Source organism: Macrobrachium nipponense, chromosome 12 (assembly GCF_015104395.2).
Source record: "Macrobrachium nipponense isolate FS-2020 chromosome 12, ASM1510439v2, whole genome shotgun sequence".
In the NCBI taxonomy this organism is placed as follows: domain Eukaryota; kingdom Metazoa; phylum Arthropoda; class Malacostraca; order Decapoda; family Palaemonidae; genus Macrobrachium; species Macrobrachium nipponense.
In genome coordinates, this window is record NC_087205.1 from 49,959,492 (window position 1) to 49,986,991 (window position 27,500).

The window sequence follows — 27,500 nt, forward strand, 5'->3', positions numbered from 1 at the left end:
GGCTGATGTCAGATGAGAAAGAGGTTTCTAAGATCTGATGCCCTGCCCCTCACTCGATTAGGCTCTAGTTATTATATATACATTTTTGAGGGAGATTTTGAGGCAGACTTCATCTGTTTGGGATGAGTAACTCGTCTAATCATAGCCAAAGCTACAAGAGGAAAAATTTTTCAAGATTTATAAATGAGACCGCCGTGATTCTCTCCGAAATGACCGTGAGTAGTTCTTTCTTGACACTGAATCCATTAACCTATATATAATTTCTAGGAATTCAGTTATTTCTTAAATATGTAAATCATTCTTCTTTCTGAATAGAATGTCATCACGAGTCTGCGATTTCTGAAGCTGAATAGGTCATGAGCCAAGACTCATGATCTCCAAGTTGGATATATGAAAGCCTGAACTGGTGCCCCCCGCCCCCTTTCTGCATTTTGGGTTATTTTCGTCAGTTTCCCGTACCTGTGGAAACTTGGCTGTCGTAGTTGTAGCGACGGTACAGTTTTCATTTGTTCTTTGTAATTAGCCTGACTGTTACTTCCGCATTAAATTGTTGTCATACCGAAACAGCAATCCTATCAAATTGCACATAGTGATGTGTCATGCTAGGCATATCATTGCCACATACTTTATATTGCAGTCGGCGTGATTACCTTTACTTATTATGAGATAATGAGTTTTTTTCCTTTTCTATCCTATCCTCGCAATAAAATCCAAAAATAGAAAGTGTTGATTGTCTCAGAATAATGAAGTTCAGTCTGCTACAAACCTCGATACCTTTCATTTGTGAAAGATCGCTGTGTTTTGAAGACTAGAATATTTTGCACAAATCAGATTACAATTTGAGGCCTCTTCGTTCACATTTGTGTCGTGGTTGGTGTATTTCAAGGAAAATTTGGAACTGGTATACCAGCATTTGTCACATAATTGTTTTGAATTTTAGAGAGAAATTTTTTAGTGTCTTGTCCTCGTTATTATGGAAGCATTTTGTCGGTGGAGTGTGTAAGGAAGGTTATTTAACGCAGTGTGGTTACGATAAAGTTTTCTATAATCTGGCTAATATGTTACTTCGTTCGCAGATTAGTACGCTATCATATATTTTGGTCTGTGGCAAAAGGTAGTGCGGCTCGGCACCCATGAAATACATTGCTGACTGGACTTCCATTACAAGACGCTCAATATGTTCGTTAGTCATCTGATTCCTTCCTTGACGACACATACGGTGGCTTTCTGTTGGTTCGATTTCGGTGCGTTAAACATTATGACTGATGTACCACATTTCCTTCTACACCGATGACTGAAGGTGGGCCGGGCCCCCCTCCTGGTTGAAGCAGTAATGTTAGTTGTTTGATAAATGTCAGTGGGTGTTTTCAAGAGATGAAGTCATTTGGCTCCCTTAATTAAGGAGTATTATGATGCTTAATCAAGAAGAAAAAAATTCTTAGTTTCTGTGATTTTCGGAGATGGGTCGATGGCTTTTCGGACTATTTTCACTTGGTTATATTTTGCAGGGCGAAGGATGCGCATTGAACACTATCAGATCTGGCACACATATTCTTCAAGGAAACTCGAGGCACTTGCGTTGGTTGTTAATCTTGCTTAGTTACTTCAGAGTTCAATAGAACTTGTGGTCTTATTAAATAACATGAGCCAGCGCTTAGTAATATTATTTTTCACGTTTCTGTCTGCTGACTGCTCGTTTGTTGAGTAGCGATAGCGCTGCTGTTTCGAGTCACTTTAGGTACTTCGAATAATCTAACCTAGGAAGTTAAATAGGTCATCATAACCGTGGTTGGTTAAAATAGGCTCTTTAGCAGTTCATTTATTTTACCGATCCCTGGGTCATATTTAAAACATCCTTGGCTGATCATTTTTCAAGTATTTCAATGCATTAGGTTTTCATAAAGTGAAGTAGTCTTAGGAAAAACGAGATAAGGAAAGTGACATTTTATTACCTTATATTTTACTTTGAAAAGAATACTAAAGAAAAAGAGGTATTTTGTATTTTTTGTATTTGTTCATTCCTCTCATGTCGGCTGCTGGTGGTGGATCAGTGAGGATGAGAGCGGTTTGGAAGACACAAATAGGGAAGTATAAGCGCTTTTCCAAAGTTACTTTACTCATGGCATGGAGCTCGGAATTGGCCAGAATCAGGTCAAGCTTGAATTTTTTGAAGAGATATTTATGATGAGTTTCAGCGATGAAACCATGTTTCTTTTTCCTAAACAATAACTATGACGAACGACGAATGCAACGACTATTAAGTTGATCATTCCGCGTTTTTTATGTTGTCGTCCTCCACTTCTCGGTGCTCAGTATAATTATGCCGTGAGGAGGAAAGGAAACTTTTATTGGAAAATCATGTGTGACGGTGTCAGATGAAGTCGTCACCATGAAGAACCTTCTGCCCAGAATGACACCTGATTGGCTTGCATGTGGGATCGCAGGGCTGAGATATTGATCAAGGATGCTGTTATGAGAGATGAATTGGAGGGCAGGATGACAATGAGTCGTCCTCCTTTCACTCTTCTGATGACCGATTGTATCAGGGGTGATTATTCTTCAATTCATCATCGTTGGGCGCCTCATTACTTTGTTTTGCTTTATTCTGGGCCTCCCAGGATGGAGCTCTCTCTCTCTCTCTCTCTCTCTCTCTCTCTCTCTCTCTCTCTCTCCGATTGGCTTTGGCTCGGAACGCTTTGCCCTTGAATTATCATAATTTCCCGTCGTATGAGTGACAGTGCGCTCTTAATGAGTAGGATGAGATGGCGGGGAGGTACCGGGTGGGTAGACTTCATAAAATGGACTCACTCCGTTAAATGCTTTGTGCAGATTGTGCATCTGTTGACCTGATGAGTGAATTATGTTTGCTGGCAATGAGTGGACTACAGTGGGTAGCAGCTGAAGGCCAAGAGAGAGAAAACAATAGTAGATTGTTGATTGATGATCGGTTCTTAAGCTTTCTGTTTCCCACATCTCATTAAAAATAGGAGGACCTAGAGTAGAAGGTCGTCCTCGGGCAGCGAGACATCCGCATAGATTTCTTTTCACGTAAAATAGTTTCAGATTTCGACATTGTTAGGAGGACTTTGGGCCAATTGTGTTGTTCCATATTGGCCATGAGTCCTCCTTTTCCTCTACCCCTCAATTTTGAGGAAGAGTTTTATTCATTTATGCTACTGGAAAATTGTCTCGCTTCCTTGTGAACAATATCGTTTCTTGTGTCAAGTGGATTTTAATCATTGGCTCTAGCGACCTTTGGCTCTGTCATGCAACTTGACTGGAATTCTCGGTTAACGAATATCTGTCACGAAGGAAATCCTCCTTTGTCCATTGCTGTCTTGTTCGAAACGTGTCGAAGGATAAAAGAATCAAATAGGTCATTTCATCGCTGTCAATATTATGAGTCCCAACACGAGGTGTTTTCCCGTCAGCTGTTTCACTGTGAAGACTTTAGTCGTATTTGGCTTTTTTTTTCTCCCTTCATACGATTAAACTGACATTGAGATAGTGCTGTGGTTTGTCCCTTCACACTCGCTGTTAATGGTACGATTTCTTTGTGTTACCGGTGGGATGCTTTTAGACCCCGTGAGGGAAGCTTCCTGTTTAAATATGAACGAACTTTTATAAAAGATAACTTGTTCAGTGTCTAATGCCATGTTCTAGAAAGACATGACTATCAAGATGGGCTTTGATGGGCACAAAGAAATATCTCGAGGTTGTAATGTTACGTCTTATAGGTGTGCGTGTATGTATGTATAACACACACACACACACACACACGCACACACAATCACACACACACACACACACACACACATATATATTATATATATATATATATATATGTGTGTGTGTGTGTGTGTGTGTGTGTGTGTGTGTTTGTGTGTGAATATATTTTTTATTGTCAAGTCATAATGATCTGTGAAATTTATTTAGGCCATAAAAACGGTATTTACACTTCAAGACTACATATTTGGATTGACGATTCCATCTTGATCACTGGTGAATGTGGACATTTGTTAGGAGACAAACTTATTCCTGTGGATCACGGACTTGTGGAATGACGAGCCACGTGCGAGGGACTGGACATGGCCGGTGCTGTGTGATGACAGGGTCAGTCTGCCGTCGTCTTAATCCTGGATCGTGTCTGGTGGCACACTTGCCTAAGAGTGACCCTTGACGCGAGCCCGTCCGTGGAATCCGATGACCTGGATTCTCTAGACAGATTCATATATTGTAGTTTTGCATTTGATAGTTAATTCCAGAATCTTCTTTCATTTGGACAGCCACTTGTGAAAAATGGTTTAACCTTGTTCGAGTTGATGGTATGACGAGGTGGGAGTGAATGAGAATCACTGCTACCAGTGTCATTATGCAACACCTGTATATGACAACCATGGTGTACTGGCACTTATTTCATAGAGTTCTTGTCAGTCGTCATTCCGAAAAGTGCTTCTGGCAGAATTTGCGATGTTCACAGTGTCGGCATTTATTATTTTAATTTCGAATGTTTGATGTCATGATTCTGATCATTAATTTCGTTTGAGGCAAGCACTTTTCGAGAGGGCACGAGAGACCTTTTGTAGTGGCTTCACTCCTTAATGAATCGATTATGGCGGGAATTGTTTGTGCTGTCTGATCGATTCTTTCCTCCTCCTCCTCCTCCTCCTCCTCCTCCTCCTCCTCCATCGCCAGATTTAGCTTCGTCTTTCTCTTCCTGATCGTCGGCTCCTCATTTGTATTTTCTAACTTAGAGCTTCGCTTGCGTCATCATCTCATGTGCATATTCTTAAGTGATGTTGTTTTTCCACGAAGACGATTGTATACCAGCGGCACGCTCTCTCTCTCTCTCTCTCTCTCTCTCTCTCTCTCTCTCTCTCTCTCTCTCTCTCTGGTAACGTGCCTAACTAACAACAGGACGGCTTGTGTTCGAACCTCGAACCGGACGAGGGTTGAACCAAGGGGGCGATCTCCAAAGTCTCAAGTATGTACCCAGGCGTTACTCTACTGTTGTGGGTCGCCTCTAGAATGGAGGGAGAGAGAAAGAGAGCGATTTATATAAAATAATATCATAGAATATATATATTACATATATATATATATATATATATATATATTAGACGTGAACGTTCATTATTCCGTCAAAAAATGAAGAACGAGTATATACCTTAAAATCGGGAGGCCTTGAGGAAACCGTCGTTAACATGATTCTCTCTCTCTCTCTCTCTCTCTCTCTCTCTCTCTCTCTCTCTCTCTCTCTCTCGTCTCTCTCTCTCTCTCTCTCTCTCTCTCTCTCTTTCAGAGCTGGCCGTTTTATCTCCCTTCCGGGGGAGATTTATTGCCCCTGGCCTTGACCTCATTAGCGTGTTATGTATTGTGGAGGGTATTTGTGAATATAGGGCCGTCCCTTCGGGTGCAGTATTGTTGTCGAAGTGTCTCTGGCACCCTTGGCTTTTTCGTCTGTGGGGTTTTTGAAAATCGATGACCTTTTGTCTCCAAAAAGGTCTATGAGGCCATACTGAGGAAATACAATGGGAGTGTTGTCTCGCTGGGCCGCATCTTCTTGAAGAACTGGGATCAGCGTTCCTTCAGATGAGGTCACCTGCTTCAAAAATGAGAACTGGCTGTGGAAAATCTGTTTTTACACTTAGTAGGTTTGTATGTTTTATCATCACTATACATGCATACATACATACTTACATACGTACATACAGTAGGTTGGATGTTTTATCATCACTTAACATACATACATACATACATACTTACTCTAAAAAATGTATGTGTATTTTATAAAAAATAAATATATATACATAATATATAATTAAATGTATATATATTATATATTACATATATAATAATATAATATAGATATATATAATATTATAATATATATATATATATATATACACACATACAACTAACACCTCGCATGTATACCTATACACATTTTACATAAATATATATATATATACATATATATATATATATTATATATATATGATATATATATAGATATATATATATATTAATATATTATTTATTATTCTAATAATATATAATATTTATAGTTATAATATATTTATAATATAATTATTATAATTTATATAAATTAATATTAATATATATATATAATATATTATATATATAATAATATATATTTATATATTTATATATTATATAATATAATATATATTTATTTATATTAATATATATATATATAATATATAATTTTATATATCTATATATATAGATATTTATATATATATATATATATATATATATATATATGCACACACACACACACACACACACATACACATACACCTAGCATGTATACCTATACATTTACATATATATATATATATATATATATATATATATATATATATGTGTGTGTGTGTGTGTGTGTGTGTGTTCGCGCGCGCGCGCGTGTGATCACGTATATCTTGAATAGTACTCTTTTTCCTCTTGATGGGGATATGTTCCAAAAGGTTACTCATTATACAGGTGGACCTTCGATCTGTTGTGGTTGATAAGCTGCTCCGGTCAAAAGAGATACTATGCTTTTAAAGATCGCACTCGGGGCGGTCCGCCGTTGCCTTTCTCATGTTTGTGTTAGAAGAGAGAGAGAGAGAGAGAGAGAGAGAGAGAGAGAGAGAGAGAGAGAGAGAATCGCTGCTGTGCATGTTGCTGATCGATCAAGTTGTAACAAACAAGTTTTATTCCAACACATGTCTCCTGTAACTTTGTTAGTGGAACTAACGTGAGTTTATGGCGAGTGATTAGTGAGTGTTTGATCATGTCCATTGACCGACCGAATGTGCGCCTAAACTTCCCTTGCAGTATAGAGTGCGCATGTAGCATCTACTCTTTTGTTGAGAAATATTTTGCGCTGACAATTGGTGAGGTTTACGTATTTGATATTGTGAGCTTGGCGTTCAAATTTTATTTTAGAAGTGTGTTTCGGCCACAAGCGACTTCTACTCAACTTTTGCTTTTGTGCGGCCGATGTCCTTTCGCTGGTCAGGATGCCAAGTGACTTAAGTTGGACATCGGTTGTTTTGCTGAGAGAGATGGAGGTGGTTGGGGTTTTCATTGAGCAGGCTTCCTCATTTTGGGGGCGAAGGACAGTAGGCTAACGATTATGAGTCGGGAGCAAAGTGGATATATGACAGAAGATGAGCTCCAGGACTTGACCCAACCCATCCTAGAGGCACATTATTTTCCCAATGTAAGGATGAGTCCGCTTTTCGTTTTGACGCAACTTCAAAAATAAGAAATAGTTGAGGTAAAGCGTTTTTACATAGAAGATATTATCCATAACCGCTGATTTGCGTAGATTTTCCAGAACTTTTGCCTTGGCTCACGTGCTCTTGTGTCCTCCTGGCTCTTTATATAGTATCTCTTGAGGCCAGGGTCATCAGGCAGTCGACGGGCTTTCACCAAAAAGGTTCTCAGTGACATCGACCGTGTGTGTGCTTGTGAGAGAGAGAGAGAGAGAGAGAGAGAGAGAGAGAGAGAGAGAGAGAGAGAGAGAGAGAGAGAGAGAGAGAGGCAGTCCCTCTCTTCAGGGGAATCGGACATTATTTGCACTGGGTACTCAAACTCATTTCGGTTACATCACTCCAATTAAAGTAACGCTGTTGAAATCGAGGTTAATCTTGAGCCTGTGGAAAATATAAGTGCATATATAATTGTACACAATAACTACTCGGAGATATTGCGAAGAGAATGTTGACCTCCGGCACAAGAAGAAACTTAAGCTGGATTCGAATCGTTTGTCATTTCTCCCAAGAACATTTCTCTCAGCAGCAGAACTAATGATCAGCCTTTATAAGAGATATCATGCAGGCTGGTGTACCTGAATACCAAATGCGTGGCCGCCCGATGGCCTAGTTTTCGTTGACCTTGGACTCGAGGAACTCTGGCCGTGCTTACTTGAAATCGATATAATGTAATCAGATGATTGCAGCTTACAGAGGCCGGAGGTCCTTTGATTACTGAAGGAAAGTCCCCGTTTATTAGATGACCGTCAAATAAGAGCCGGTACGGCCGAGCGCAGTACGAACGAAATCGAAATGGTTGAAGTGTGCGAGTGGGAGAAATGTCAGTTCGTGGCTGCAGATGAAGTGGAAAGGCCATTTTATTGTCGGAAAAGTTGCCGAAGAATTTGTGTTGAGTTTTCTACATCGTCTGCGTAGTCAGACGGATAAATGCCCGTTGAGAATCGGTTCCCTCCGCGAATTCATTACAGTTGTCACTTACATAAAAACATAGCCTATGACTTTACCACAGGTGTGTGGTTTTTATTGATTTTCGATACCGTCACAAGCATTTGCTAATCTCATGCTTTCTTGTGTCGCCACCAGATAACTCACAATCAATCAATCAATCAATCTTGTGTCGCCAACGACTGATTTGGTTGTAAAAAGGCTTTTTTAGGAAATACGTGATGAAAACTTTTATACTTTTAGCAGGTTCGTAATTAATCGCTCGATTTAATGTGGTTCGGATCCCACAATAAGCTGTATGTCCCGTTCCTAGGTAACCTATTGGTTCCTAACTAGGTAAAAATGTCTGATCGTTCGGGCCAACCATAGGAGAGTTGTTAATCAGCTCAGTTGTCTCGTTAAACTAACAAATGCTCAACTTTTTTTTTTTTTTTTTTTTTTTTTTGTCAGGTTCGTATCAAATAAAAATGTACAAGTTATGAAAGTGATGTTTTCTGTATTTGGCTCTGTTTTCTCTTTCATTATCTTGGGGGCTTCGTTTAGTGCCTTCGTAAATGGAGTCTACCCTCTGAACCCTCATTCCCCGCTCCCTCTTTCCTGTGGATGCAAGGAAGCCTCCTCGCCTCCCCCCCCCCCCCCCCCCCCCCCCCCCCCCCCCCCCCCCCCCCTCCCCCCTACCGCCTTCCCAATTCCCATCCCTCCCCTCACGCGTAATGGTCCCACAGATGATTAGATAAGAGCTTTGGTGACCTTCAGCCGAGTGGCCCTTTGTTACTGAGAGAGAGAGAGAGAGAGAGAGAGAGAGAGAGAGCACTATTTAAATGGCAAATATATGAGCTCTTTCCTGCGAGTGATTGAGTTTATAAGGAAAGGACCTGACAGTATCATCATCTTTCCATCGGGTCGTGCGCGTGATTATATAGTTTCATGGAGATGGACTTAAGTCTCGGCTTTCAAAATTTCGATCTATATCCATCCCCCATTTCGGAATTGCCATGTATAACTTTGCACATTTTGATTTCGCCGTAAATCATACAATAAAAGAATACATATATGTGGCTTGTATGTTTGCATGTGTGTGTATGTATATATATGTATGTATCTATGTATGTATGTATGTATGTATGTATGTTTTCTTGACATAGGAAAGTGTTTGTGTATGGCTGTGTTCTTCCCCCAAGTGGCAGTTCCAAGCCTGTTGGAGATTTCCCCTTACAAACAAATATCCTCAAGGAATTGTTTGTAACTTATGGCAGCGCAGCCAGGGTTATTTATACATCAAGTATCCAAGAAAAATATGAGTTTGGCGTAATTTGCACCACGGAAGGAAGATAGAGACCTCATATTGGGCACGCTAGTTCTCAAATGAAGCCAATGTGTAAGATAATTTCCAGATCAAGGTCATATTCAAGGGGTCAAAGGAGAATTTAACCTTGATTTCTTACAGATGAACTGTATGAGGCTGAGGTTTCATATCAGCGTTATATCCTCTAACGAAGCACAATTGGAGCTGGTTTAGTTTAACTGTTAGTCTGTGGTTGTTAATGTGTTTTTATTGGATAAGTGATGCAGGAGTTCAGTCAAAGGGCCAGTAGATGTATGCGTACAGTTGAACGAAGAGAAATTCTTCGTAGTCAAGCGTTGAACAGTTCATTTTTGCTAGCAATCCAGTGCCGATTGTGGATAGTGAAGAGTCACCGCGGAAGCTAGTACTAGTCAAGAAATTTGAAAGTGACCGCCAAGGTGAAAACAATGCAAAAGGGAAATTATGAGCGTCTACACAAACCAGGGAGAATGGAGAAATGAATGTGAATATGGATGATCACCAAACAAATGGGGTTGATTTTTATAATATAGTGGAGGGTAACAGGATGAGTGAAGAGGTGAGTCAAAGATTTTGTGGAGCAAGAAAGGTATCAGGGTTTGTGCAAGAGATTGGGAAGAGACGAGAACCGTCTATGGAAGTGAAGAATGGAATGATGGAAGGGAATATTGAGTGATCTCTCCTGCTTGGGAAATGAATGTTGATGATGTTCCATGTGAAAGAAGAGATTGAAGTCTCTGAGCTGAACTGTTTGCACTGTGTATCCGACATAAGAAGAATTGATTGGGTTAGAAATGTGGATGTGAGTAAGTTAAATATATCTTAGTTTAACCAGACCACTGAGCTAATTAACAGCTCTCCTAGGGCTGGCCCGAAGGATTAGATATTTTTACGTGGCTAGGAACCAATTGGTTACTTAGCAACGGGACCTACAGCTTATTGTGGGATCCGAACCACATCGAGAAATGCAGTTCTATCACCAGAAATAAATTCCTCTGATTCCGTGTTGGCAGAGCGGGGAATCGAACTCGGACCTTGAGATCGGTAGCCGAGCACTTAACTGACTCGTCCAACGAGGAACTTGGATGTGAGTAAAGGAAGTGCAAAAAAGATTGCCTCAGGTGAAGAACGGCTGCCTCAGAGTATTTTGAGATTGAACGATGATGGGTTGTTGAAGTGTATCATTCACAGATGGGAGGAAGGAAGGAAGACGAGAGAGAGAGAGAGAGAGTTGGGTAGATTGGCTGAGAAAGGAAGGGCTCTAATATCCAGTAGACATGGGGGAGGATGTGAGGAAAATGGGGATGAAAGGTGCACTGTGAGTAGAGGGTTCGCCAAGGCTGGGAGGAGCCTTCCATTCACAGTAGCTCTAAAGAAATGTTCGATTTTTTGCTTTGGAAATTGTACTGCGCAGAGGCTTCCTTTACGACGATTCAGCAGTGTTGTTCTTGTGGCAACCCCTGTTATGGCAAGCGACTTTACTTAGGAATTATGTAGTATATAAGCGCTATTAGCCTCGTAATAAAATCATATTTTGTGCTGTGGTATGTTGATGTAGTGTGCAGATCGGGATGGTACATGATGCTGTATCATTTTTCACCCAAAAGTGTTTGAGGATAACCGGACAGTAGGTGAAGTGAGCTTGATGAAACAGCCAGGTGTGTTCATTAGGTGCCTCGAGACGTTTGACTTATTTGAAGATGTACTCTTGATAGTTTGTTCTGTAGAAACCATGTCCCCCCTCAAAAAAAAAAAAAAAAAAAAAAAAAAAAAAAAAAAAAAAAAAAAAAGTCGTATTATGAGCTTGTATACATCGGATCCTTCTACTAATTCCAGTTGTTCATTTGATATTGTTGGTTGCATTGATTAAATGTTGTAATAAGTAGAGTACCTTTAGTCGTTGCAGGTTAAGGCCGCAGTTAAGATACCTATGGTTATACCGGTTACATTCCGCATTAATAATAGTTTTGTCATGTTTGATAAGTTTACCCTTAAAAATAGAGGTCAGGGTTACAGCCGGATCCTGGTGTTTGTTTATATGCGCGGCGCCTATGTAAGGAGAACATGCTTCGGGATTTACGTTCTAAGTCACTGAACCTTTAAGCTCTAAAGATCAAGGGCAGAGTCAGTCAGGGGCGTTACATCAGTGACGCGTCTGGAAGGAGAATCGCGGGAGATGGTGGAGAGACCTTAGTCTGGTTATGAATACTTCAGAGTTGACGCCGCAGATGCTCAGAGTTCTAGTTGGCTTTGTACTTTTTATGATCTTTATTTATTTTAAAAACTGTTCCTGTTTTGAACAAGCAAATTCGAAGAAACTTGGCCTCTGCTCACCATTCATGATGATGGACTAATGGTGTTCTGCTCCCCTGCAAGACCTTTACATCTCATCAAGTCGCCAGTTTGTCCTTATGTCAAGTCTCGTCTCAGCACTTGAAATGTTCTTGTTTTGACAGGTGTCACAACTCGGTTGTGCGGAAAGAATATAAATATTGCAGTCCTTTGTTTGTGCTTAATTTGAAGCGACATTTTTACATGGCATAATATATGTATGCATTCCATGGAAGTTAGCCGCTGGTTTTTGCTGATGTTAAGTAGAGCGATCCATTTGACCTTTGTGGTGTTCTTGTAGTTTCACGGCCAAGGGTCGTTTCTTTAGTGTTAGATAGTTGAAATATGTTTATTTTTCATGGTTTATTTTAGAGTTACTTTAGCCCATAGGATCTTTGAGAATCCTGAGGAGGGGGGGGAAGAGAGGGAGGGGAGAAGAGAAGAGAGAGGAGAGAGAGAGAGATGAGAGAGAGATGACGAGAGAGAGAGAGAGAGAGAGAGAGAGAGTTTCTGCTGTTAACCATACAGTACTCATTATCCTTGGTTAGATTATATATATATATAATATATATACTATATATATATATATATATATATATATATATATATATATATATAAGGATGGTGAATCTGGCGCTGAATGCTCCTGATCAAAACCGCGCCTGTCCTTTTCAGTGAATGCCATAACCCACGTGTTTCCGTTCATGCTCTTTTTCTCTGTATATAAAGTGGGGCAGGTACTAGTGAGAACCAAGAATAATAAAAATGAATAAATAAGTAAATGAATAAATAAAAATGAACAAGGTGTCTGACTGCGGTCTTTTATGCATTTAAGTCCTTGCAAGTAGTCTTGCTGTTTTATTTATTTATTTTTTTTAATATTTCTCATAACGAATAGGATGTTTAGACTCGCCCATACGTACGTGCCTACTTACAGTATTAACGTTCGAAAATTTTATTTTAAATCGGAAAGCTTTTGCGTAGTTTCAGAGGGACATAATTACTGCTTCTGAGGCCAATTATTTCCAATTGTTTCCTATGGTTCCCTTTTCTCTGTACGAGAGAGAGAGAGAGAGAGAGAGAGAGAGAGAGAGAGAGAGAGAGAGAGAGAGAGAGAGAGAGAGAGAGGCAGGCGCCGGCGTTTGGGGATTTCTTTAAACAATATTATATAACGATTACTAAGTGAAGCGTGAAAATTTGCTACACTCGAGTACGTGTAATGGTTAAGACGGTGTTCATCATGTATTGTATTCTTGACCTTTTTCTTTTCTGATGGTTTATACCCGGTTTGCCATTTAGCTATTCAGTGTTGGAAGTCTTAGGTACGAACATGCTGCAGATTGCGTCCCAAGTCCCCAAGGTTGCCATTGAAATCAGTCAGCACCGGTATATGAATGACCAAGAGGAGAAATGGATCAGCTTGAACGGGTAGACTTTCGTCTGATTGGGTTGATCATTTGGCTCCAGTGTCGTTTTCTCTGCCCTGTGCCCAGTGAGGCCATTCTTGGTTGGTTGGTTGGTGGCTGGATTCATCCTTTGACATGTGCGCTTCTTGTGGAAATTGCCGCCAGCATCCTCGGTTGTCACTTGAACATGATTCGCGGTCGCTTGCTTAGAGCATTGACCTAACATCCCCTGTACCTCTTAGAGCTGCTTTTTTCGATGTACAGTAGGCTGCCCCTTATCTTGGAGTTAGTCGCTCACTTGGAGTGTTCAAGAGCGAAGCATCGAGTAGGAAGGAATGATGTGTTTAGAGTGCACCTACGGAGGGAAGATGAGCTTGAGTGGCATTTTGAATAGGCTCTTCGTTCCCCCAGCCAGAAGCGTTCGATGAGCTGACATTTGGGAAGCTTTTCCTTTATTCATGGAGATTGGCAAATGGTGGATACGATACCCTTTAGCGTTAAGATCAAATACTCGTATATTTTTCAGCCGGGCCGGGATTCTCGTAGACTATCTGGTTGCGATTGACTTGTGTGCAGACATGCATGAGTAAATTATTCGCTTGGTTATCGATTCATTTCTTTAGTTCTTCATGCATTGCATCTTCAACAGGCCTCTGTATTCTTAGTGTCCAGTGGCCTCTGAATGTGAGCGAGCCAGTGCATCCTCTGAAGAAGGTGGCTTGCGCCTGCACAGAACGCTTTTGATCTGTGGTTGGGAGTTAGGATTTGCAAGTAGAACAATTCCAATGCATTCTGTCTATTTTTTCATACTTGCATGATTGCACCCACCTTCGTAGGCACTCTGACCTGATTAAAAATGATTAGAAATGTGAATTTATTTAAAAGAAGTTATACAGCATGTTGCATAACATCAGCGGTCAACGCAAATGACGTCACTGGCTCTAAGGGAATGAATCGGCGGAGACCGAAGGAAGGAAGGCCGTTGCCGCGCCCCTCTTCCTCTTCACCTGTACAACACCACAGCGATGAGTGGTTGGTTCCTTCGGCCTCCTCTCCCGAGAGCCAAGCCCTCTTATGGGAGACCAGGCAGTGGCGGGTCAACATCCCCTTTCTGATTTAAAGGACACTTTATCATTAAATAGTCATTTTGTCTTCTTTGTAAATATGGCTAACGTCAGATATTGTCGTGCAAATATAATATCGTGTACTAAGTATAAAATTCAACAGGTCTCTGCATCGGTAAAGTGTAAGGTTTATATTTGCTCTTACGTTAGCTCTTATCTTTTTGGCTTTGTAAATTTAGAGTTGTTCTAAAGTTGACATGCCAAAAATAAGTTTATTATTCATGGCGCCAAGGTCAGTCCAGATTGTTAAAAGTATCTCATCAGCTTTGTTTGACAAAGGGTTCGATGAGCTATTTTATGCTGGATCCTTTTGGTTTTGTCTTTTTTTTTTTCTTTTTTTCCTCTCCTTTGAGCCACATAAGTGATTTATGTAGTGCAAAGTGTAATGAGGCGATTGCTGAATTTGAATATGTTTCCTCTCGCTGTTTCTGAGTTTGCTTTCATTCACTTTCGTTGGGTCGTTAGGTGTTCGGGTTTGATTTCTCTTGTTTTCGTTGAAGTGAACTCGATGCTCAAAGGATATCACGTCAACCTGACGTACTTTTGGGAAAGAATGATCGAAATAGATATTTTGTTTTGATTCGTTGCTTATGCGTATACGTATAAATTTATACTCGCACTCGGATAGTCAGACAGGGTCTAGAGAGTACAGATATTTTTCTATCATATGTGTATACAAATATACATTATATAGATACATACATACATACTACATACATATATATATATATATATATATATATATATGTATATGTATATGTATATGATATAATATATATGTGTGTGTGTGTATTATATATATAATATATATATATATATATATATATATGAATGTACATATATTATGTACATATTACACACTGTATATTATAGGGATGAGAAATGGATATGGTATATTCATAGATAAAATTTATTCTTGCCACGCCCTCCGTTGAATGCAGCCGACACACGTGATCATAGAAGAGAGAAATCGGGCACTTCTTTCAGTATCGATCGCTTACGAACATTGAAGTTGGAGGAAACCATGAATTTTTTCCTATGCAACTTTTAAATGTGATTTTGCTTTGTAGGAGTGTTTTCAGGTTTCGTGGGAACTGAAGCAGGTGACGACCCTTTCGCTTGATGTAGTGGACGCCTGGGAATTTTCCCCCTCCCTTGAAGGACTTTTCCAGTCCTCATCTGGGAAAGGTCCTTGATTTACGGTGGGTTACTGAAGGAAATCCCTGCGGCTGTCTTGGTCTCTGTGACACTATCCTATCGTTTTCATGACTGAATTGCGGTCAGACACTGCTAAGGTTTCTCCAGCGCTGGTTCGGGCTCCGATTATGTAGTACTCCGCTCTCCTTGATTTCACTCCCTTATTTCACTTTGGTCTGGAACTCTTACATCATGATTACTTAGTACGCGCTGGATTGAACGTAGCACTTTTTGTGAACGCGCGGGCGCTCGCGAGCGCTACTTAGCGGGAATGGGGAAGATACGAGGAGTACGTAAATGGGAAGGGTTATCGCCAACAGCAGCCTCGTTTTTCACATTTGATCTCTTTGAGGACTCATCGTTAATCGATCTTTGCACCGTAGAACTGCATCAGAGAAAGAAATGCCTCGATAAAGCCTGAAATTTTGCTTTGGGATTTGTTTGAAGAATCAGAGCAGTGAAAGTTTGTGATTGTTGGCTCGCTACTTGACATTGTTTGTGTATAGATTAGATATGATAGCAATTTGTGGTTCAGACTTCAGAGTTGATCCCGTTGGTGAGTCGTCATCGTGATCATTCGTCTGGTTTTATTGCTCTATATTTCATCTGTGGTTCCAAAATGCTTTTCGTCATTCTTTCTTCAGGTTTATCTTTCCCTTTTCACTGCAGTTGGTCCCGGAATAAGCAGCTCTTCCCAAATTCTTGGCCTGACCCTCCTCCTTGGTTGTGCGCGTCAGAGTCACAGTCTAGGTATATTTATACCTAGACCGTGGTGCGCGTCATTCCTAACCATCTGGTTCTTCCCTCAACGATCAGTCAGCCCGTTCAGTGATGCAGTCATTTCACCGAGGCCTCTACCCCCCGCCCGACAGTCATTTGGAATTATATTCTCCTCACCTTGTTCAACGGTTGTCCTTAGATTGTTCTCAAAAGCCAACCCTTAACCTTAGCCTTTCTAAACATTTAGCCAGATTTTAATTTCATACTAAAAGGTCCCTCGAGTCTTTTTTTGTTTTTTTCCACGTTCCTTTTATGCCCCTTTCCTCCTTTATGCTTGAATCTAGCTAAAGTTCTTTGTGCACCTTTGCCCGTGGCCCATCTGCCGGAATCCCTCCTTTGCATGAACCAGGCTCCTCATCATATGATAGCCTCGTAGGAGTCCTGTGACGATCACAAGTTCCTTAGTACTTTCCTTTTGACGGCAACTCCGCCTGGTCAATGGAAACCTCGACGTGACTGCCGTTAGTGCACCCCACGCTGTGCACAGTATTCATAATATCGAAAGGTTTTGAGAGCGTTCCTTGAGCCCCGGCTGCACCCACCTGTAGCCTTTCCCTCTCCTCGTCTCGCTTCAACGTTGCTATCCCGCCTTCTCTCTCTCTCTCGCTGGCGCTTTTTAGAGCAGCCGTGGCCTCTCTTCCCCGTTTCATCTTTTAGATCCTTGTGCTTCGTCTCATTTATTTTCTGAGTGTCTGTCTTCAAGCCTCGAACGGCTGAAGTGCCCCTGCACTTGGCTTTTGGCCTAATTTTAATATCAATTCACCATCCCATGTGTGTGTGTGTGTTGTGTGCTGTGTTTACTATATATATATATACATATATAATTTATAATACCGTATATGGACACGATTTTTTTACCGGCAATATATAACCAACGTTTACTGTAAATGTGCAAAATATACACATCATTACGATATGAAATGTCTCACCATGTAAGGGTCTCTCTCTCTCTCTCTCTCTCTCTCTCTCTCTCTCTCTCTCTCTCTCTCTCTATACATTATATATATATACATATATATATATATATACATATATATATATATATATATATATATATATATATATATATATACACATATAACAAACAACATATAAAAAACAATTCGTAATTAAAAAGTTCCCAAATTAGTTAGAATTGTAAAAAAAGAAAAAATATATTTTATTTTTTCCTATTTAAAATTTTAACTAGTTTGAGAAATATATATATATATATATATATATATATATATATATATATATATATATTTTATATATATATATATATATATATTGTATTAATGATGAACGCCGCCGCATGACAGAAGTGATAGAATGAGCATTTTGGTCAATTTTTGACATGGCCACCTGTTTCTCCTTCCTACCTCCTCAAATGGTTTTTTTTTTTTTTTTTCAGTAAAAAGGGAAATGCTATATAGTAGTTCACACATTTGTTTGCAGGAAGTTTATTTTTCTTCACTCACTTGTAAAAATAGTTTAGTCTGAACTTATGAGATGCTGAACCGGTTGTTTTGATACTGACATGGAAGGTGTTATTCGGGGATTTTGTTGACGTCGTAGACACAAGTAGCCTGCAAGAACCTGCAATTTAATAGTATATTTTTAGCAGTCTTTTTTATTATTATTATGAGTTTTCTGTGGCACCTCCAGGAATTGCCTCTTCATCTTATGAATTTTGTCTGCATAATGATCCTGATACTTAGCTGCAGATAAGAAGTTCGACTTTAAAGAGAAGGAATCCTTATGTTAGTGGAAAACGCGTCTGATATGAATCCGTCCTTTCATTAGGTCTGAGTTCCAAGTCATGTTGTCGCCATATCCACGTTATGGTGTTGAGCCACAGAGCGTTTCGTTTGTAAGGAGGCTCTCTTCATTTCGGGAGAACTGAACTATTTATATGTTAGGTTCATTATATTTGGTTGACCATGAGTTCCTCTTTGGGGTTTTGGGTTCAAGAATGATAGCAGTGGTTGTGACGGGCACCGGCGATGCTTTTTTCTTAGGGAAGTTATAGAATTGGTCCACTTTTTCTAAGGCATTATTTCTCATAGCAGTGTAGAATTATTTTTGTAAATGCGATCGCGCCATTTTACTCATTCTGAGCTAATGGTAAATGAAGACGCATTTTCTCTAAACAAGAACTCTTTTCCTGCTTCGCTGTTTTGAAGGTTTGCTGAGCGGCAATATTGATTTTGGCTGTGTTATCGTCTCCTGCTGTTTACGGGCTCTTTACATTCAGTCAACAAAGAATTTGGAAATTCAATGCATGAGTTACTTGTGAGTTGTAACAGAGACATAATCGACGACATGCCTTTTCAGTACCTTTTGGGAACAAGCTGCTGTCGCTACCACGACATAGAAGCGGTCAGGCCCCCCCTGACATTCATAAATAATTCATTTGTTTATAGATTTGCTGACGTTAAGTTACGTACAGAAAGAACGATGTTCGCTGGAAGTTGATTCGCGAGTATCCATCCTTTGACCTTGAGAATCATTTGAAATGATGATATCACAATGAATGATTGTAGTGTGCTGATCTTGGACTACCATAAATATTGAGAGATCAAATGATACTCATTGCATGTTATTTCTTGGGTAAGTTTGAACCTGAAGCGTCTGGCGTCCCGAGAATCAAGGTCCCCCCAACTTCGTCGGGCTCCGCCGCTCCCCCTTCGTCCTCCACCTCCCACGGCCTCTCCTCCTCCCACTGCCTCTCCTCCTCCTCCTCCACGTTAGCTGGGTGGCTGGTGGCCCCTGTGAATACTCACATAGACGCAGCACTCTTCTCTCGCTCTCCCCTGACTACAGGCGCGTTGAGAAGAGGTTCTCGCAACCCATTCGAGTTCCGCTGAAGAGAAAAATATCATATCGTTTTGCCTCTCGAAAGGCGGCGTTGGGCTGTGGTGCGCTGACTCGCTCTTGTCCCCATGGAATCATTTGTGAAGTTACGGCAAACACTTCGTCGGAAAGAAATTTTGTCCTCGTGCTTTGGTCAATTTACTCCGTGGCAAAGTGGTGCCTACCTGTTAGTGACATTCGTCCCTGCTTATTGCTTATATTTAAGTTTGTTGCGGTTTTATTCTGTAATATAGTGTATTCCTTATCCATATACATTATAATGGTGAATATTTATATGAACTATAAATGACGAAAGTGTTGATGTACTTCTTTTCTGAAAGTTTATTTCTGGTGTTAGAGGAGTGGACGATTGTTCGTCCTGATTATAAGAGACCAAAGGACTATTAGTTCAGATGACCGCAAGTGACATAGTTTAACATTTCGTTGAAGATTCGTGAGGTGAAAAGGAAGGCCAGTGATTCTACCGGATGCCAAGCAGTCAGAGGGCGTGCCAGTCTGAGGAATGTGTTCGTGAATCATATCCAGATTCGCATCCTCTATGAAAGGATCCCTTTTTCTGCTCGGGTAGGAGCACTGAGCACTGGGCTAAGATCTGTCCTGTGATAGCCCGTGGAGGAGGAGTTTCCTGAGAGAGGAAGGACTCCCCTTCCCTCGCTCGCACTCTTGCTTTGGCGAGACTTCCTGCCTCACTCCACCACCAGGACGCCATCCACCTGTTGAGGATGAGGAAGAAGAGGAAAAGTCTCGTCGAAGTCGTGGCAGTTGGTTCAAGTTTTGCACAGCACACCTCCAGCTGTACAGTTATTTCCTCGGATCTATCTATCCGTTTGTGGGGAGGCCTTGGCACTGTGCACTTGTTTTGTGATTGCCTGGCTGCCTTCTATCTGTGTGTATGTTTGCATCGTTCCAGTTGAAAACATGCATTGTAAAATTGTACTGTGGGAAATTTGTTTTTAATTTTACTAACAAATATCAAGGTTTGCTTTCTTCTTTTGTTTTTTTGCACTCTGTGTTGGAAGAAATAATTATTGTCGAGGGAGGAGACGTAGTTTGAGTTTTGTCTGAATGTTCTCCTTCCTCGTGATAACTCAAATCTGACTTTTCCGCAATGTTGGCGCTACTCTGCTGTTGTACATAAAACTTAAATCATGGTCAATTTTGCAGGTGGTTTGTTTGAAATATTATGTCCTGAATCTCTGTTATAAATTATTTGAGATCACCACTCTACCAATATATGTATAATGTTTGTATGTATGTGTTTGGAGTGATTTTGCATTTATATATATATATATATATATATATATATATATATATATATTATATATATATATACTTGAAAAATCACAGTAGATGAATCACGTGACTTCTTTAAATAAGCGAATACCACAGGAAAATGATAGTCAGAAATCCAAGCGCTTTCGTCTTTACCAAGGTATATAGAATAAGGGAGAGAGGTACAGTCACTTTGGTCGCGGGGGTAGTTGTGGGGTATTTCCGTGACAGGCCTGGAGGCCAGGGTGGAAACGGTCAAGGCAAGTACTACCTTGGGAAACTTAAGTACCTTGGGTCGAAGAGATTAGGCCTGTAAGATGTCCTTTTCACTCTGTTATCTAGTATACGTTTGGTGTTCTTTTGAATTCATATAGGTCACTGTACTACACATACAAAATCGTGGATTGATAATGTTTGGCTCTCTAATATATAATAGAAACCTTAAATTAATATGCTTGACAGGACTTCAAAAAATATTCAATTAGCATTTGACCTGGCATTTATTTATAAAGGCTTATGTATAATTTTACAATACATTATTTAATAAACTAACATAGATCGACATAGATAACACATAACAGTATCTGGCTTCATAATGGAAATGAAAAATACTTAGTATAAGTGAAAAAAACAACAATTTTTACAATTTTCATGGCATTATTTAGTTAATTTATGCATCTTTTTCTTTTTTTGCCTACTTGATAAAATTTGGGCATTCAGAGCTCTCATCCTATAAAACATCCGACATCTGACAAAAAACAATATTACTTTAAAAGACAAGGATACACAATTTTCAATATGGCGTGCCAAGTCGCATAATACTCCATTGCCTGGTCTCAGTGTATTTTTTCCATTGTATGTTTGAAACATTTTTTCCGTTACCTTTAATTTTACAAATAACTCAGCACTTGGGTCCGGTAATTTATCATCATGTCGCTCTACTGCACTAATCAAGGTACCTTTCACTAGTTTAAGTTTACATCCTAAGAACTGATAATCTGGAAATTTAGATGCCACATAACCTCCAACATATCGAAGGCCCCCTTCGTCTGCAACATTCTCTAAAGTTATTTCATGAAATTCATTTTCAAAGTTTTCTGAATCTTCTTCTGGGATCTTCTCATCTTCAGTAGAGGCAAACACCATTGCAGAAATCATAAGCTCTCTTTCAAGATCGGTTTCATTTGAATCATTATTTTCACAACTTTTCTCTTGACTGAACATTCCTTCCGACATATTTGAAGAATCGCACTCCTTCATCGAGTTACAATTTTTTCCAGTTATTCTGTGTTTGACTTTATCCGGCGTAAGATGATCATAAGTTGCACCCATTTGTCTAAGACAACCAAACATGTTTTCCAGTCCATCTTGGTTAAGTTTGGAGGTAATTATGTATGATACATCATATTTACTTTTATACATCTGCAACCATGGCAAGGATTTGCATGACACAATAGTCCCTTTTGGAACTGATAGATCTTATTACTTTTGCAAACTCGTATTGTTTCAGCAGTGCACTTCATATTGTCAAGGATTTTATATTCTGTTCCGTCAGTTGCATCCCATAAGTATTTATAGATCTTTTTCTGTCATAAGGTACTCTTGAATTGAACACAACAAACCAGGAGTCGGCAAGCTTTATAAAGTCCCTTGTACTTTCCCAGAACATGCTCGTCAAAAGTCCCTGACTTCCATAAAAATCTAAAGCTTTAGATGTTCTTTCCGAAAGAAGCTGCACTGCTTTCCTCACATTCATACGTCTGAATTTCATTGCTGGGGCTCGCCCAAGAAGTTCCTGCTGCAGGTCTCTTTTATATGCATTTTCTTCAAAATGCTTACTGCATATGCGATGAGCAATAGGGTTAAAGTAGTCCTTTCTATTACAACGATGAACCCATTTCCGTCTTGTTTCCTCATACACGAGGGAATCGGAAAAAAGGAACCTACCCCCCTTTTTTCCCTTTTTATTTTTTTTTTTTCCTAAACTTGATTTGAATAACAACCAAACACGGCGCAGTTGTTTGGCATTATTTAAATAATAATTTGGATTATATAAAAAATCAAAACTATGGTTGTATTCGAAGAATGTAAAACTAAATCAATGCAGAGATGACTGAAGTGACCGTGATATACATTTGAATGAAACGGTAGCTGAGTGACTTCCTGCCCTGACCCTTGGGGCCTGGCCAGGTGATGCGGCATCTTCACGGGGGGATAAAGCCGCAAACCCCCCACAAATGACTCTACCTGACCATTCTATATACCTTGGTCTTTACTAAGACACTGTCAAGGAACGAATGAAATACAATTGGAGAGGAAGTTATCAGGTAAACAACAAGATGAAGAATACCAGAAGGTTAATTGTCAAAAGGGTGAAAATTAAAGAGATAATCCAGGATTATCGGATATCACACGGTCACAAACCCAAACATAGATTTAACCCCAACAGAAACTACAAAGTATCCGTACAGTCCAAAACATGTAAAAACTTAATATATTAATGTTGTTGCTTATATTTATCTACAACTTTTTTCATTACGAAGGCATCAAGTTTAAGTAAACCCGCAGGTTATTGACGCTGAGATTAAAATTATTTATGATATTGCATTGAAACTTAAATACCTAAGGACTTTTATAGATGTGGCAAGGAAAAGAGCTAGAAAGAGATTTTATTTAACTAACGACAAACTTGAATTTAGTAAGCATAACATTCTAAAATTACCCTATGATGAAAGGTTTTTAGATATTCCTAGAATTTTAAAGCTTTTTAACATATGTTGTTTTCAGTAATATTAATGTCAAGAGTTTAGTGATAAAAAATTCTCCTAAAGATCTTCCTGGCTGCATATATGAAATTCCTTGCAAAAAGTGTGATAAAGTCGATTACGGACAAACCGGTAAATCTCTTTCACAATGTCTCAAACAGCACCAATATTCTGTGAGAACTGGGCAAATATCGATTGCATTATTCGTACATATGAGAGATTTAAATCATCCTATTAACTGGAGTCAAGCAAGAGCCTTAATCCCATGTAATGACACAGTTAAAATGAATATCATTGAATCTTGCATCATCAAGTCAAATAAAGGAAATGTTGTAAATTTAAGTCTTGGTTTATTTAAACTTGATGCCTTCGTAATGAAAAAGTTGTAGATAAATATAAGTAACAAAGTTAATATATTCAGTTTTTACGTTTTGGACTGTACGGATACTTGGTAGTTTCTGTTAGGGTTAAATCTATGTTTGGGTTGGTGACCGTGTAATTTCCGATAATCCCGGATTATCTCTTTAATTTCAACTCTTTTGACAATTAACCATCTGGCATTCTTCATCGTGTTGTTTACCTGATAACTTTCTCTTCAATTGTATTTCATTCGTTCCTTGGCAATGTCTTAGTAAAGACGAAAGCGCTTGGATTTCTGACTATAATTTTCCTGTGGTATTTGTCTTATATATATATATATATATATATATATATATATATATATATATATATATATATATATATTATATATATATATTGTGTGTGTGTGTGTGTGCATGCAGCGCAGGGCTTTATGTATACATGAGATGTATACATAATGGGTGCATAATGAAGGCGCGTCCGGGTGTTTGATATCCATGCCGTCGCCCACCAGTCGACCCAAGTTTAGACGAGTTCCAGAAGTGAAAGGAAAAGGGATTGATTGAATGTAATTGAAGAGGTCGGAAGCAGTGGAGATAATCCGCTTTCTTATTTTGAGTGACGCAAAAGGAGCACAGAAAGGAAGAGGAACACTGAAATCAGCTGTGTTGTTAAAATCCATATTGTATTTCCATAGAGAGAGAACTAGCAAGTCCCTCCCCAGTCTCGTGCCCAGCCGCTCTTACCTTCCTTGCTTCTTCCATTCTGTGGCTCATCCCTTTTCTGGTTTTGCCGCCCCGCCTTCTTTGACTCCCAAGTGCCACAGGGATCAACCAACAACCTTTCCATTCTTCCCATCCCGATCAACATTCATTGCTATTTTGCTTGCATCCTTAAAGTTCGTCATATTCATTTTAGCGTTATCCTCTTACAATGTCTCTCAAAAGCTCTCCCAAGTTTCTGCGGTTTCTTTTCACTGTTTCTAGCCAGTATTGCATCATCCGCCAAAAAAATATTTTCTTGTTTTACGACTGTGCACCTTTGTTTTCTGTTCTCGGACTTGCGCATCATTCCGTCCATAATCATAACCATACATCTTCGGGGCTAGTTAGAAGGTGTCTTCATTACACGAGAGGACGTAATACGGTGTCGTTTTGTTCAAGCCTTTCCTGTTGATTCAGCCGATATGTAGTATGTAAGTGTGTGTATGTGTATTAAAAAGAGTTATGTGCACACAGGCGCGCATCTCTCTCTCTCTCTCTCTCTCTCTCTCTCTCTCATCTCTCCTCTCTCTCTCTCTCTCTCTCTCTCTCTCTCTCTCTCTCTATATATATATATATATATATATATATATATATATATATATATATATATATATATATATGTGTGTGTGTGTGTGTGTGTGTGTGTGTATGTGTATGTGACACATCACCACACATGAAAGAATAAGAGACTGGGTGTATGTCCTGACGAGTTTCGATTTTATTTCGATGCCATGGACGAAGGATCATAGTATATACGTAAGTATGCTTGGGGGACAGTATTGGCGAACCTTCCTTAAAATTAGATTTAAACAATTTTATTTGACACTTCTTTTGAAATGATATGATTAAGTTTATACACGCTATGACTGATATTCATGTTATGACCATAAGTTTCTTTTTTAAAAGTAGACTCAATTCTATTTCCAGTACTTTTTTGGAATATATAAGCTGTCTGTTTGCCCTTGCCCACTTAAAGGGATGATTATGTAAAAAAAAAAAAAAAGTCCACTGTTCACGCTGTGCTTTTGCTTTGCTCACTTTTCGTGTGTTTTTGTTTTTTATTTTCTTTTCCATTGTTTCCCAATTTGACCTGTATAAACGTTTTACGCTTTTGGAGACGAACTTCGGCGTTCAGATGAAACCCCCCCCTCTCTCTCTCTCCTCTCTCTCCTCTCTCTCTCTCTCTCTCTCTCTCTCTCTCTCTCTCTCTCTCTCTCTCTCTCTCTCTCTCTCTCACACACACACACAGGAGTCAAGTAGTTGATAAGAGATTTCATTGCTTTAAAGAAGAGTAAAAGCTTGGTTATATACAGCACAGCTTTTGATAAGAGTCGTTTATTACTTTGCATAGAATGGTATTTGTATTGGGACGCTTATTCAGAAAGTGTCGAAGCGTCTGTTGTGTGGGTGGTCAACAGTAGTCAGCCTCTTTGGTAAATATGATTTAGAGCAGCGTCTACAGATTCTGTGTTTAGTTATTTTCCCCTACACGCAATCTCTCGTCCCGGTTTTGTGAGCCACTTCAGTGGAGGAGTAGGGAAGGGTGTCTTCCTGCGTCAGCATCCGCCGTTCATTGTGTGGCTTTGTCACACTTCTTTTCTGTATCTCAGCACTACAAAGAAGAAATCTGCATCACTGTTGGATTGTGTCATCTATATGCCTGTATGTAAATATGAATTGTGTATAGAGTATATACACACACACACACACACACATATATATATATATATATATATATATATATATATATATATATATATATAGCATGTATATATATATATATATATATACATGTATATATATACTATGTATATAATATATATATATATATATATATATATATATATATATATATATATACATGTATATAGTATATATATGTAATTAATAATATATATATATATATATATATATATATATATATATATATGTAATGTGTGTGTGTGTGTGTGCGTGTGTTTAATTTATAATATAATAATAATATATATATATATATATGTATAAGTATATGATATGAATAACTTGATCACGAAGTATATAAAACGTGATGCTATGTATAAATAAAGGTTTTTGCCACGAAGGAAAAAATGAAAAAGCGAGATAGCCAAGTACTTTCGGTCCTGTTCGGACCCTTTACTGAGGCAAACTTTGCCTCAGTAAAGGGTCCGAACAGGACCGAAAGTACTTGGCTATCTCGCTTTTTCATTTTTTCCATCGTGGCAAAAAACCTTTATTTATAGTATATATATTACACATATAATTGTTATAGCCGCAATGCCCTCTTAACTTCTCGAATTTTTTGTGCTTTTTGGATACGCCTGTCACTACTAAGCCTTGGATCCAAATGCAAGAGATATGATGCACCCTATAATCACAACAATGTCACGTTGCTAACCTGATTACAAGAAGGATAAAAAGATTGCCCACTTTGCTACGTGGTGAGGCTAGGTCGATACGAGATTTTTGGGAATTAATTCTAAATTGATCGTGCCATAATAATTGTGGATAATTTGCAAAAACCGTTTTCTAAATGAATCATTGTGTGATCAATTTAGAATTAATTCCCAAAAATCTGTTAACAACTGGTTCCTTTTTACCCACGAGGATTGATTAAGCCCTTTTTTTATCCTCCAACTTGGTGTATCAGTATACTTTCCCTAAGTGTACCTCTTCGACATACTATGTTGGATCCACGAGGAGGTTACTGAGGGTCAGAATCGACTCTCTTCGGGCAACGAGCTTTCGTACTGGTTGTAAGATCGCCAATCCAGAACATTCTAATATCAGAGCTCATTCCAAAATGTGTAAAACTTACACTGAAAGAAGTGACTTTAGCATGATAGGCCAAACAGCAAATCCTCACAAATTGCCAATACTCAAGTCATTTTTTATTAAACAACTATAGTCCCACAGTTAAATACCCAAACCTCCTCTACTCAACTTTACCTGAGATAACTCTCTTTGTAAGGCGATAAAATGCGCAGGGAGCAGGAGCAGGAACAAACATGGCGAAGTATTTTACACTTTATTCCGACGTGCTTCGCATTCAGCAGAATTCATCTTCAGGGTCTGTATAATAAATAATGACCA

General features: G+C 39.1%; 1 protein-coding gene across 14 annotated transcripts in view; it reads left to right on the forward strand.

The window, feature by feature from the left end:
• LOC135224522 (afadin-like) overlaps positions 1-27,500 on the forward strand; it is a 573,724-nt gene that overhangs the window by 242,033 nt on the left and 304,191 nt on the right. The window contains exon 1 of one of the 14 annotated variants that reach the window (XM_064263591.1): positions 19,189-19,415. The exons of the other annotated variants lie outside the window; for them this stretch is intronic. The gene's annotated coding sequence lies outside the window, so the exon portion shown is untranslated. Of the gene's footprint in view, positions 1-19,188; positions 19,416-27,500 lie in introns of those variants that run through there. 14 annotated transcript variants of the gene reach the window in all.